Here is a 14,795-nt window from a genome sequence, read left to right on the forward strand (position 1 = left end):
TTTTGTATCCATGCTGTGAGGAGTACTGGAGCTGCAAAAATTATTCATAAATGATACACGCACTGTCCGCTCTATCAGACACATTAATAACTGAGATATGCAGGCTGCCATCCACAGGACATCCACTAGACCACAGCACAAGTTCTCTGCCATAAGGACATTTACCCTCACAATGTGCATAAGACTGGTTGAGAGCTATTGTTTTGTAAGAAACTTTGGATCCATGCATTAGCTGCCCTACATCCACGCAGCTTCCAGGGCATCAGTATGATGGGGCCACTGTCACACCCACAATGGAGGGTCAGACACTCCTGAGGCAGGATTACAACATCTATACCTCAGATGTGTGGTAAAAGTGAGAGAATGTTTGGACAATATAGAAATGTCTCACACCCCAGCACGAACACATGATGAGATGTCAGTTGTAATTTTTGTTGGTTGTAATCAAGATATACCTACTGAGATGTTACTGACACATTTCAAGCATTAATCTTTTGTGCAGTGATTGCAATGTATTGGCTAAACTGTTGACACTGTTATGAATGTCTATACAAAGTGTAGTTTAGTTGACACACAGGTACTGTTGTAGGTATACCATCCCCATTTTTCAAGTGGGGTACAGCAGAAATACTTACCAACACAAAGGCAGGGTTTTTTGGGAAAGAAGGTACTCCTTCCAGCACATACACTATCCTCTGAGGCATGTTCAAATTTCTAAGTCTGCTGCTGAATGCACTTAGAAAGTGTAAATAAGGTGGAGACAATACAATATGTTATCCGCATGCGCCTCTGGTGAGGAGTTGTTCAACTAGTACGCCCTTCATGGTCTAGCAATATGTGACAATCTGGTGATGGGTCAGAATCCATGGGTGGGGTGCATGGTAACTGCCACACTCCATCCTTCACACACCTCCCTGCTGCTGAAAAACACAAGTCTGTGTTTCTTTATACTTGGGTTACTCTAAATTCATCAAGCCACTCAGGACCACACAAGGTGCCTTGGCATGGCTGGCCAAACCTTGTGTACTTTTGTGATTGCCCTTGTGTCCTCTCACGTGAAGCAAGTACAACACAACACTTAATGAGTGTCCCCTAAAGGGTTGCCATCCTTTGTGGAAAAGTATATCTATCAGTCACATATATTCATGTAGCTGAACATTACATGGTTTACAAGTGTTTATAGTGTTACAAATGCTATCAGACAATGTGTGCATGTGTGTAATATCTCACAATCCCAATGCAGTTAACACTTAGAAAGGGCTTTGAGACACAGGTGATAAAGATATTACCAAACGTGTGTAGTCACCTTTCCCTACCCTTGCACACTCACACATGATTGTATTTGGTGCATGATTCATGATCACTGTAAGGTTGGCATCAGCCTCTATCACCTTTTGTAGCACACGTGTACATTACAACATTCACAAAGGCCAGACTTCTATGGTGAGGACTCACATTTACATCCCTTGGTTTACATGAAGTGTCCAGGTGTTACTTGTAACTGAACATAATGAATTGTGTGACATTGACATGTCTCAATAGATAGTTAAACTGAGGCCTATGATTTAACACAATAGGGATTGATGTGAATTGTTATGAGACATATTATAGGATTAAAATGTGTGAAGATAATCAGAATTGACTTAGATAGCTGTATCCATTAGACATCAGAAGTCTTTGGCCTCACACATAATTCTGGACTGTTTTGTGATTTGTGGTCATATTGCTTATGTACCTGTATGGTGGTAAATATAAGTTCTACAAACATGACTTGTTGCCAGACCAAATACTAAGATGGTTTGAGTTTGATGTTCTGAGTTCCCAAGCTTCCACATCACTCCGATTATATGTCATACAAGTGCCTGTGTCTCAACATTTTAATTATCAGAATACAATTGGCAGTGATTGTGAGTCAGTTTGTGTGCACAGCATCATTTATGTGTACATGTGCAAGTTTGACTTTTAACTTCACTGATTATTACTGTATTTGTAAGTTACTTCCCTATTATTATTTTTAAGCACATGTGATGAGTCTCCACCACTAGTGTAGAATGTTCATAATACATTTTCATCATAATGTTTACATCCCATGCAGTCCAGTTTCTGTGCTGGTTTTAGCACTGAATTGGCTCTCTTAGAAGTGACTGATTTCATTAAAACTCAACTTGACCTAGGAACAGAATCTATTGTCATTTTGCTTGACTTATTTGCTGTGTATTATACAGTGTCTTGTGACATCTTACTACAGTGGCTAGAAAAAGCTTGCATTGTTAACACCATCTGGAAATGGCTAAAGTCCTTCCTCTCCAATAGAAAGCAAGCAGTAGACTTACCTCCTATATCCTGGGTTACCGAGAGTTCATCTGTGAAGTGCTGCAGGGATCAGCTGTCAGCTTAATTTAATTTAATATATATACGGCCTTGTTTGCTTCCATCGTACAATCCTGGGGTTACCAATGTGGCGTCCTATGCAGATGACAGTAAGCTGATGTAAGCTTTCAACCACCTGGACAACTCTGTCACAGCCAACTGCCAGGGCTGCTCAGAAGCAGTAGCTGAGTGGTTGCACAAAAGCTGTCTCTGCCTGAAATCTGAAAAATCTGAGATTCTAGTAGTTGACACATCTTCCACAGTTGACTTGACCAGAATGTGGTCTACAGAATTGGTAAAACCCTTAGCCCCTACAACCATTGCAAACAATCTAGGCGTAAAAATAGGCACTGCATTATCTTGTGAGGTATTTGTGAAAGTTATGGCAAAGTCTGTCTCTCCCTAATGAAATCCTCGAGAAAGATGTTTAATTTCTGCCTGAGCACACTCGAAACATTATCACCCATGCTCTAATCACATCAAGACTTGATTATGCAAACTTTCTGCTTCTTGCACCTCCTCATGAGTTGGCCAACAGACTACAGCGTGTACAAAACGCAACAGCCAGACTGGTCTTCAACATTCAAAAACACCAATTTGGAAGGGCTTGAAATCCCTCTACTGGCTACCTAGTAGTTAAAGAATAAAATTAAAAATGCACATGATCACATTCAGGGTGGCTCAATAGATGGGCCTGACCTACATCCGCAACAATCTTCAAAGCTACTACCCCCTTAGAGCCCTTCGATCCACTAACCAAAATTTGTTATGTATCCCCAGGAGTCATAAATCAAAAATAGAGAGCTGCTCTTTCACTTTCATAGCCCCTAAACTGTGGGATTATCTTCATGAACAAATTTGGAGCATGTCATCAGAGGCCACATTTAAGGCCCTCCTGAAGACAGACTCTGTAAAGAAATATGATCTGGCTTGATGTCTTTCATTAGCACAGTAATCCAGGATGGTGCTTAGTCTCTTGGGGCCAGATGTATCATCACGGCCCTTTGTGATTCGGAAATAGCGATTTTTAAGAAATCGCTATTTCTGACTCGCAAAGTGGCATGTATCACATTTGCGAATCAGTAATACCGATTTCTTAAAAATCGCAAATGCTATTACCGAATCGCAAATTGCGATACCGGCCCCATTTACAGCTATGGGCCTGTTGGCCGATATCTGCAAATTATTTTGCATTTCCAAAATTGCGATTTCCGAACTAGAAATCGCAATTTTGGAAATGCAAAACCCCAGGGTGCTGGGGGGCTAAGGCCCCCTCTGCTGCACCCCAAAACATTTTTGGGGGACATGTAAGGTGCACACATGCGAAAAGGGCATGTGTGCTTTACATGTACAATTTAAAAATGCATTTTAAATGCATTTTTAAATTTTGCACATGGTTACCACCAAGTTCAACTTGGTGGTAATTAGCGATTCCTAAATGCCAAAATCGCATTTAGGAATTGCTTCATACATGTGCTAAGAAATCGCAAATAAGGAATCCTTATTTGCGATTTCTAATTTAGAGAGTCGCAATTTGCGACTCACTAAACAGGGTCGCAATTTTAAGGAATCGCTATTTTAGCGATTCCTTAAAATTGCGTTCAGAATGTATTTTATACATTCTGAAATGGCATTTTGCATTTGCAAACGGGCATTCGCACCGTTTGCGAATGCAAAATGCTTTCATACATCTGGCCCTTGGTTCTCTTACTAAAACCTAGCTCCGGGATGCTCCTTCCTGTAGCAGCTGTTGCGTTCTACAAAACTCATTCATTCACCCATTCATTCACTCACACCTTAGTGTGGGATCCAGTACAAGATCTGCTTCAGCATGGATATGTATGGAGAAATCCACACACATCTACATTGCTCATTGAGTGATAGGCCTTCTCATTTAGCATCTTTGCCGCAATCAATACAGTACACAGCTGATTGTCGCATATCACAATTTGAGTGAGCCATGATTTTCTATGTGTGTCATATGTTTGATAGTCCACATGGTGAAAGATTATAGTTTGGTGACAGATTATAGACAAATGTCATCCTCATGGCAGTACTCATCGCTAAGGCAGAAGAACCTTAACAGACCATCAGCATTGGTGTGTTCTGTTGCAGGGCAATGTCGAATTGTAAAGTCCATCCCCTGTAAGGAAATGGACAATCTCAACAGTTTTGGATTCTCACCCCTCATCTGCATTAACCATCTTGGGGGCTTGTGGTCTGTCTGAACGCGGAAGTGAGTCCTAAACAAGTAGGGTCTTAGCTTCTTCAGTGCCCAGACCACAGCAAAAGCTTCACACTCAATTGCCCCCCACCTACGTTCCCTGGGAAGTAACTTCATGCTAATGAAGGCTACAAGTTGATCCAGGCCCTCTTCATTTAGCTGGGATAACACTGCTCTGAAGGATGTGTTTGCACAACAAACTCCTTGGAAAAATCAGGAGCCTTCAGCACAGGTGCTGTGCACATGGCTGCCTTCAAGGTATCAAAAGCTGTCTGGCAAGACTCCGCCCAGATCACCTTCTTTGGTTGCTTCTTGGAAGTCAACTCATTCATGAGAGCAACAATGGTCCTGTACCCCTTGACAAGCTTTCTATAATAGCCAGGGAGGCCTAAAAAGACCCTTACCTCTGTCTGGGTCTTGGGAGTCTCCAAAGCCAGAATAGTGTTAATTGTTGGCTGTAGGGGTGCCACCTGGCCACTCCCCACTTGGTGTCTTAAGTACACCACATAACCCTGCCCTATTTGGCACTTACTAGCCTTAATAGTGAGGCCTGCCTTTTACAGGGCCTCCAACTCTTTGCAGAGGTGCTGCAAGTGTTCCTCTCAGGTAGAACTGAACACAGCAATATCCTCCAGGTAGGCTGCACTAAAATCATCCAGTCCAACCAACACCTAGTTGACCAACCTCCGAAAGGTGGCAGAGGCATTTTTAATCCCAGAAGGCATCACTTTAAACTGATAGTGCCCATCTGGGGTAGAAAATGCTGACCTCTCCTTGGCCTCCTCAGTTAAGGCAATATGCCACAACCCAGATGTTAAGTCAAAGGTGCTAAGGTATTTGGCAGCTCCCAACCAATCAACAAGCTCATCAGCTGTGGGGATGGGGTACCCGTCCATCTTAGTGACTGCCTTGAGACCCTGGTAATCCACACAGAACCGGAGTTCTGGCGTGGCCCCAGGAGCACCAGCCTTTCGGACCAAGACCACTTGGCTGGCCCAAGGACTACTGGAAAACTCAACTATCTCTATGGGTAACATCTTTTGATACCTCATCCTTGATGCCAGCACTGACCTTATCAGTCACCCTGTAACCCTTCTGTTTAACAGGTGGACTGTTCCCAGTGTCCACATAATGTGTACACAAGTGTGTGACCCATGGAATCAAGGAGAACAGGGAGGCAAACTAACCCAACACTTGGTGACAGTCCCTCTGTTGTTTTGGGGTTAGAGAGTGGGAGAGGTTCACACCCTCCATAGACCCATCCTTCTCTCCAGTAGACAGGAGGTCAGGAAGAGGCTCACTCTTTTCCTCCACCCCATCATCTGTTGCTAGGAGCATAGGCAATTCAGTTCGTTCAAAGTGCAGCTTGAAGCTGTTCACATGTAGGACCCTCAAAGGGTTCCTGAGAGTCTGAAAGTTCACCAGGCAGGTGACTTTGCTCTTGCACTCCACCACTTCAAATGGCCCAGCCCACTTGTCCTGGAGCTCCCTAGGCTCCACTAGTGCCATTACCCACAGTTTCTGGCCAGGCTGAAACTCAACCAGAGTGGCATTCTGGTCATACCAGTGTTTCATGTCTTCCTGGCTTGTTTCTAGGTTCTCTTGTGGGAGAGCTCTGAAGCGGGCAGTCTGGTTCCTAAAAGCGAGCATGTAACTGAATACATCCTGGGTGTGTTTACTGGGGGCTTTCTCCAAGCCCTCCTTTACCAGACTTAAAGGTCCCCTGACAGGGGGCCATGTAGGAACTCAAAAGGACTAAATCCAGGCCCTTTTTGAGTCACCTCCCTGTAGGCAAACAGAAGGCATGGCAAGAGGACGTCCCACTTATGCCTCAAGGGCTCTGACAGGCCCATGATCATGCCTTTCAAGGCGCTGTTGAACCTTTCAAACAGACCATTGCTTTAGGGCTGGTAAGGAGTGGTGAACTTATACGTTACCCCACACTCCTGCCACAGATACTTCATATAAGTAGATATGAATTTGGTACCCCTATCAGATACCACTTCCTTGGGAAATCCCATGCGGGTAAAAACCCCCATCTAGGCACGTCCTACCACAGGGGAGGTGATTGACCTCAGAGGAATGGCTTCTGGGTACCAGGTGGCATGGTCCACCAAGACCAGGGTAAACCTGTAGCCCATGGCTGTCTGGGAATCCAGAAGCCCACAATGTCAATACCAACCCTTTCAAAGAGGGCACTAGCCACAGGAAAAGGTTGGAGGGGAGCTTTGCATTTCCCCCACTCTTCCCACTTGCCTGACAAGTTTGGCAAGACCTACAATGTTCATCTGAGTGCCTGCACATTAGGGGCCATTAAAAGTGGGTGACAAGCCTGTCAAAGGTCTTGTCTTGCCCCAAATGTCCAGCTAAAGGCACATCATGAGCCAGATCCAGTGAGAAGGCTCTGAAGCCCTGGGGTACTGCCAGCACACGGAATGACCTAGGCTCAGCAACCTTAGGTTCACTATATAGGAGGCCATCCTCCTAATAGATCAGGTGTGATCCTGGGTCCTTGCCAGCTCCCTGGTCTGCAAACTGCTGCTGCCAACCCTGCAGAGTAGGGCATACTCTCTGGGCCTCGCAGAATGCCTCCTTGGTGGGCCTCCTTTCCTGCTGCCACTGTGACAGCTCAGGGACCTCCCCCAGATCAGCCACCTGTTCCCCTGTAGGCTCCAGGGTGTCACCCTCATGTTCAGCCTCCTCCCGGGCGTGGGAACTTCTGGGGCCGGTTTACTGCACCCCTTGCTTACTCCTACTGGTGCACCCTGTGTCTCTCAGAGCCTCCACCCTCTGTCCAGTGATGGTCACCTTGTGCCTGTATTTCTTAGTGTTTTCAGGCACAAGAGTTCTCTGGACCATCTCATTGTCCCCTAGTGGGAAAAGGGTAATTTCAGCTGGCTCCCACCCACCTGGAACCAACTCCTCCCCAAGGACTACACTGGCCAAACCCTGTGACTTAGCACCAGAGTGTGTCCGTGTCCCTTTGGGAGATTTGGGATCACATGCCCTACCTGGTCAAATGCATAACACTTGCGGGGGCCCCCTCCTCAGGTTTCCCTTTTGAGAACCATGGCTTTTTCTCATTGGTGACATGGAATCTTTTTCCTGGGAACTAGGTTGGGGCCCCTTAAAGAACTCCCCCTGTTTACACTTACTCCCCCTTTCTTCTGAGTGGGACCCTTCCCACCATTGGCGTGGTCTCCCCCATACCTCTTGTGGACCCTGGCGCTCTCCCAACGGTCCGCTTCCTGCGTAAGCTTCCTGATGTTGTGTAGCCATTTTACTTATAGCTCCATTCACGTTATTTTAACATACTAGGCCTGCTGCTATGCACTTTAACCTAGATACATTTTATTCGGCTTCGCTTTATTATTGTTACAGTAGCCACTTTTACAGTCTTGTTTTATTTCTCTCTATCCAGCTGTTTTTGGCTTGGCCAGCACTGTGTTCTCAAACCAGACATTCTTGCCCACTCTATGCTTCTTCCAAGGCTGCAGTAAGATAGGTTGCTGATGAACGTGGTTTGAGTTTTGTCTCTGACATTCATAGAAAACACACATCCTTACGTAGGGACATTTGATCAGAACATCAGCTGTTTTATTATAAAAATACTCTCCTGTCCCTTACACGTTGGAGGGAGATTCCGGCCAGAGAACCACAACTGTCTGCTGATTGCTGAATGCTTCGCTACAGCTGCTTCTGCAGACTTCAGGCCTTTGCTCAGGCATGGGGGATGATGTCTTCCTAGGGGAATCTGAAGGGCAGAATTAGAGTTTAACACGCTGTGCTCTAGTATAGCCTGGGTAGGAATTAGTCAATTGACTCTAGTGACAATATGGAAACGTTATTTCTATGCTTTACTCTCCTTGTCACAATATTAATCTTGTCATGATGTATCATCCTGGTTATTGCAGTCCATGCTTTGCTATCTAAGATACAGTTGCTTCATTAAAGCATTTTTTAAATATATACTGCATCTGTTTGTCAATGTGTATATGAGACTAATGTAACTGAGAGAAACGGATGAGACCTGAGTGACCACGGCTTTCCTGAGAAACCAGTTATATCATGCGCTCGGCAGCCCAATCATCCCTGCCTTTGGGTAGAGATGAGGCACTGCTAGTTAGCCGGAGCAAAACATGGATTGGAGTGACAGGTGTCACCTGTAGTGGGTCAGACTCAGTCTCCCACACCGCAGATGATTCTGCCATTCAAAATCCAGTAGTCTCATTATAATAATGAGAGCCTACGCCACACTGGGGTAAGTCAGCTTGCTGTCAAACAGGTGCTGGTGCAGCTCTGGAAAACAAATACTGTACAAGTGCTCCCAAGCAATCAAATTGTAAAGCCCCTCATACCTTGTAACCTTACTGCCCTTCACCCAACCATCCAGTGACCTGCAAAAGGAATCTCCACATTCCAACCAAGTTTGGGACTCTTTATTTTTGTAGGACCTAAACTTGTCCTTATACTGCTCAGGGGTCAGACCATATGCTGTGAGTAGGTCGTCCTTCATCATGGTGTAGATGCGTCCCTGAGGATCCCTTAGGAGTGTCAGAGTGTCCCTCCCCTCTACAATGGAAATGTCGATTTTGCACAAAGCACCTGGTTAGCAAAAAAAATAAAGCCGCACGGGCAAGCGTGCACTGGAAAAGGCAGTGATACATTGATTCCTTCCTCACAAGGGAGTCCGTGAGTCGTTTCTTCTCCGGTCGGGTCAGCGATGCTTCGTTTTTCTCCCTCACGTGAGAATAATGTATTGATTTCTAGACGGGGCACCTGGGATCCGCGCGGATTGACTTTGATGCCCAGGGACGATGTGTGGAAAATCCGGTCGCACAGTGTTAGAAAACTGTGCTGCATGGGGTTTGCATCATGATCAGCAGCCACAAGCGGGTGTTGTGCATTGTTTCTCCAGCCGCAATGCATCGATCTCCCAGCTGGGGGAGCATTGATTTTAGCTGCGAAGCTGGCAGCACGTTGTTTCTCTGCCGCATTGCAGATAGTGTGTTGAAACTTTCCCCGCACTGCATTCTGTGCATGGATTTTCAGCTCTTGTTCTGCCAATGTCACCTTTCAGGGCCCCAGGGATTGGATACGGCACCAGTTGGCAGGGCAGGGCAGGAGTGTCAGCAGAGAGTCCAGGTGCAGGCAGGGGATGTCTTTGATGGCCATGGGACTTCAATACAGGAGGCAAGCTCAATTCAAGACCTTGGCGATTCTTCACAAGCAGGAATACACCACAAAGTCCAATCTTTGTCCTCTTTCACAGGTAGAAGCAGCAACTGCAGGATAGCCCAACAAAGCACAGTCGCAGGTAGGGACAGCACTTCTCCTCAGCTCTTCTCCTTGGCAGAGGTTCCTCTTGGTTCCATAGTGATCTAATTTCCAGGGGTTTTGGGTCCACTACTTATACCCCTTTCTGCCTTTGAAGGAGACATACTTCAAAGAAAAGTCTGTTGTTCACAAGATACTACCGTGCCCAGACCAGGCCCCAGACACACACCAGGGGGTTCGAGACTGCATTATGAGAGGACAGGCACAGCCTATTCCGGTATAAGTGACCATTCCTCCCTCCACTATAGCCACTATAGCACAGATGGCTCATCAGGACATGCAGGCTACCCCCTAGCTCCCTTTGTCTCACTGTCTACAGGGGATTTATAAACAGCCCAACTGTCAAACTGACCCAGACAGGGAATACACAAACAGGCAGAGTCACAGTGAAAATAACAATCAAAAAACCATCTTCACTAAAAGATGTGTTTTTAAATTGTGAGTTCAGATACCCCAGACTCCATATTTCTATCTGCTCTCGAAGGGAATCTGCACTTTAAAGTTATTTAAAGGCACTCCCCATGTTAACATATGAGATAGATAGGCCTTGAAACTGTGAAGAATGAATTTAGCAGTATTTCACTGTTAGGACATATAACACACATCAGTACATGTCCCACCTTTAACATACACTGCACCCTGCCCACGGGGCTACCTAGGGCCTACCTTAGGGGTATCTTACATGTATGAAAAAGGAAGGTTTAGCCCTGGCAAGTGGGTACACTTGCCAAGTCAAATTGGCAGTTTAAAACTGCACACACAGACACTGCAGTGGCAGGTCTGAGACATGTTTACAGGGCTACTAATGTGGGTGGCACAACCAGTGCAGCAGGCCCACTAGTAGCATTTGATTTACAGGCCCTGGGCACCTGTAGTGCACCTTACTAAGGACTTACTAGTAAATCAAATATGCCAGTCTTGGATAAGCCAATTACACATATATTTTACAGAGGAGCACTTGCACTTTAGCACTGTTAGCAGTGGTAAAGTGCCCAGAGTATGAAAAACAGCACACATCAACAACCTGGGAAGCAGAGCAAAATGTGAGGGGAGACCACACTAGGGAAGCCAAGTCTAACAGGTCCCTCTTCAGTCAGTAGAACTGTATGAATTCCTTCTCCCTGAGGTTAACGAGGGCTCCGTGCACTGATGAAAAACACATTATCCTCCTTTACTGCCTATCTACTCCCAATTTCAATATGACAACCACCATGGTGTAGTTGTGCTTTCCAAAGTGTACTGCATTTCTGGAACTTTGTCAAGTAGAATCCTCTGTATTTCCACCTAGAATGGGTCGCACCATAGGACTGCAGCTGCTCTCCTACGGTGCAGCCCATTTTAGGTGGAAATAGCCCTGATGAAGTTCACGGATGGTGAACGAAACGCAGGGGTAGAGGTGCCTGCGGCAAAGGAGATATCCACCCTCCTGGGTTTGCGGGCACGGGCAACTGGGTGGGGAGCTACTGAGAGGGCGGTGCTTGTAAGGGGGTAGCGTACGATGATGTTGCTGGCCTTGACCCAGAAGGGTCCACCACCGCCAGGGAGCTTCCATCAGAGGAGCAATCAGATTCAAATGTTGCAGTTCCTGTCTCCCAAGTGGTGCCCCCCTTGCCCTCCACCCCACTGGTGTCTGTGGACTCTGTCTCCTGGGTCCCGTGGGCTGCAGCTTACCCACTCACCGGTGCCCCTACTCCTTTGCCTGCAGATGCTAATGCACACAAGGACAGAAGAGAACAAGGAGGGGCGGTGGGGTTGAGAGAAAGGGAACATAGGGTCAATACCAACACAGCTAGCACAAATGACCATCACCTTTCCCATTTAAAAAGTTCATAAAAGATTTTTGAGGCCACTACCTGACCACACGATTGCCTATACACATCATGAGACCATGATATATGAAGCCACGACCATCGGCCATCAACAAAACTACACTGGTTCCCCAGTAGACTGTCAAGACTCTAAAAACCATGGTTAGGAGTGTGATAAAGGACACCTTCATGTACTCCATTACAGTGTCTGACCAACCTGCATTTGCCTGCACATACCACATAGATATGGGAAACAGCCCTACATGAGTTACACTATGGTACAGTTGAATCCTAGGCTGTACCCCGCTACATATGCAGCCATGCTTTGGAAATCGCACCTACCTAAATTATATACCAATAAGCCAATAAACTATGATGTCAGCTACACATCTTAGCATGGATTCCTCAAACAACCTCCATACATTGGCAAACCTATTAATTCCCTACAGAAGTCAATACAACATAATGCACACTCTGAGGATTCACCCCCTTGTGGCTGCTGTGCTGTCTTCTAGTGCCCATCCAATGCTGGGTAGGCCACCGCCAGTATGCAGGACATCGGGGGAGGTCAGGATCCGATAGGCACCCCTCCCTCGTTGGGAGGACATCACCAGCTGGGACTCTGCGATCTTCTGGGCCCTGTGTTTCAGGTCCTCCCACCTCTTTTTGCAGTGGCTGGTCTCTGCCAGCTATGGACCCCCAGGGTCTGCACTTCCTTGGCAAATGCATGCCACAGTCCCTTCTTTTGATGGGTGCTGACCTGGATGGAAGACACAGAGAGAAGGGCACATTTATCTAGACTAGTCACCCAGCAACTGTAGTGGACTACATACTGTTTACATCTCACATTAATGTCTGACATTACATTTACCCATTCGCAAAGCATGCTTGTCCGACGCTACACTCTCCAATGGGCGTACAGCATACACATACATACACCTACATTGAACCATGTTGCATCAAATATATACAAATGCTACTCACCTGCTTATCATGGAGCTCCATACAACTCTCCATAAAGGGGATAGACCCCATTCACAAGCTTCACCAGTTCCTCTAGTATGAAGTCTGGGGCTCTATCCCCTGTAGAACGTGCCACTGTGGCTTTGATATACAGGACACAGCAGCACATGCAGTGGAGGTCTTGATGGCTGGAGAGTCAGGAGTCAAGTGAGATAGGCTCTAGAAAATGGTGGTCATGGCAGCTGCGGTCTGCACCATCACTGCTGGTGCTGATCATCATTGGCCCCTGTTCCCCATAGACATCAGTGTTATACAATGAGGAGTTCCACGGCGGTTCCGGCCACCTACCGCCATGATGACTTACTCCGGCGGAAATAGGTCACTTCCATCAGTCCTCTACTTGCAGAACACAACAATTGAACTTTGTACAGTATTAAATGTGCATCATTGCTCGATCTGGCAATGTACATGCCATGCACAGGACGTTGTGACTGTTGTTATTAGGAAGTGATGTGAGTTGTACCATTTGCATAATTCCCATTACAGTAGTCCTAAATGTCACAGCGTAGGCTATGTGAAAATCCATATAGTGTCAGCACATCCAAAATACTGGTCACCATGTGTTGACAACTATGATGTGGTCAATCATGATTAGTCATGGAGATTGTCAAAGATGTCTGAATTGAATACAGAAGTATATCATGGCTGAGAAGCCAAATAGGTAGTATGTGAAGTGGAAATGACCACATTGCTGTCACAATAGGGGGGTTACAACATGTATGAGTTGTCACACTTGTGTTGTTTGCTATGTCTAGATACCGACCAATGTGGAGGCTGAGGAATGCACTGGTGTACCGGCTCCTAGTTGATCTTTCAACCATGGAGGAATGATATGTTATACTCGCTTATCGTCTACATCACGTGACAATCAGGGAACTGTGTATCCACTTGGAGCCAGTCCTACTGCCTGTCATACATTATCCTCATGCTATTCCTCCAACTGTAGAGGTGCTTTCTGTGCTCCACGTTTTGGCTACAGGCTCATTTCAGGGAACAGTGGGACTGGCAGCAGGTATGTCACAGCCTATGTTCAGTAATGCACTGAAGGATGTACTGTCTGCCTTGCTAAACATCTTGACAGCTACATCAAATTCCCCCAAAATGCTGATTTGCCCACTGTGAAGGCTGATTTATATGCAATGGGACATATCCCTCATGTCATAGGGGCCATTGATGGCACCCATATAGCATTTGTACCTCCCAGGAACACTGAACAGGTGTATAGAAAAAGAAACATGTTTTCATTCAATCAATGTGCAGGTGGTGTGTCTTGCAAACCAGTACATCTCTTAAGTGACTGCCAAGTTTCCAGGGTCTGTGCATGACTCCTACATTCTGAGGATCAGCAGTGACCCACACATGATGACACAACTACAGAAGGAGAGAGCCTGGCTCATTGGTAAGTATGATTTGTGTGTTTAGTCACTACATCTATCCTTTTCCTTCTCCTCTGAGTATAGCAGAACAGTCATGTATGTTTCCACTATTTGCAGGTGACTCTGGCCATCCTAACCTATCCTGGCTGTTGACACCGGTGAGAAATCCCAGGACAGAGAGTGAAAATCGCTACATTGAGGCACATGGCAGAACGAGAAGAGTGATATAGAGGACATTCAGTCTTCTGAAAGCAAGATTTTGGTGTCTGCACATCTCGGGTGGTTTCCTGGTCTGCAACCCTCAGAATGTCTGCCAGATAGTTATAGCCTGCTGCACAATTTGGCCCTGCTCCATTACGTGAAGAGGGGGGAATATGCAATGCAACGGGGGCAGATGAAGGAACACTAGACAGTGATGAAGATGGGGAGGAGGATGATGTGTACTCAAGAACTCAGCTGATTCAGCAGTTCTTCCGATGACAGTCAGGTAGGCTCAAAGTATCCTGAAGTGCAGTGTCCTAGCTATTTAAAACCATTCTGTAGTATGAGCACTGGTCAGTCTCAGTGACTTACATCAGTACACATTGCTGTACATGTGTGATTTATAGAGCTGAAGTACTCATGCCTTTGCAATGTTTATCCTGTACGTGTGTGTTC

Source organism: Pleurodeles waltl, chromosome 5 (assembly GCF_031143425.1).
Source record: "Pleurodeles waltl isolate 20211129_DDA chromosome 5, aPleWal1.hap1.20221129, whole genome shotgun sequence".
Classification (NCBI taxonomy): Eukaryota; Metazoa; Chordata; class Amphibia; order Caudata; family Salamandridae; genus Pleurodeles; species Pleurodeles waltl.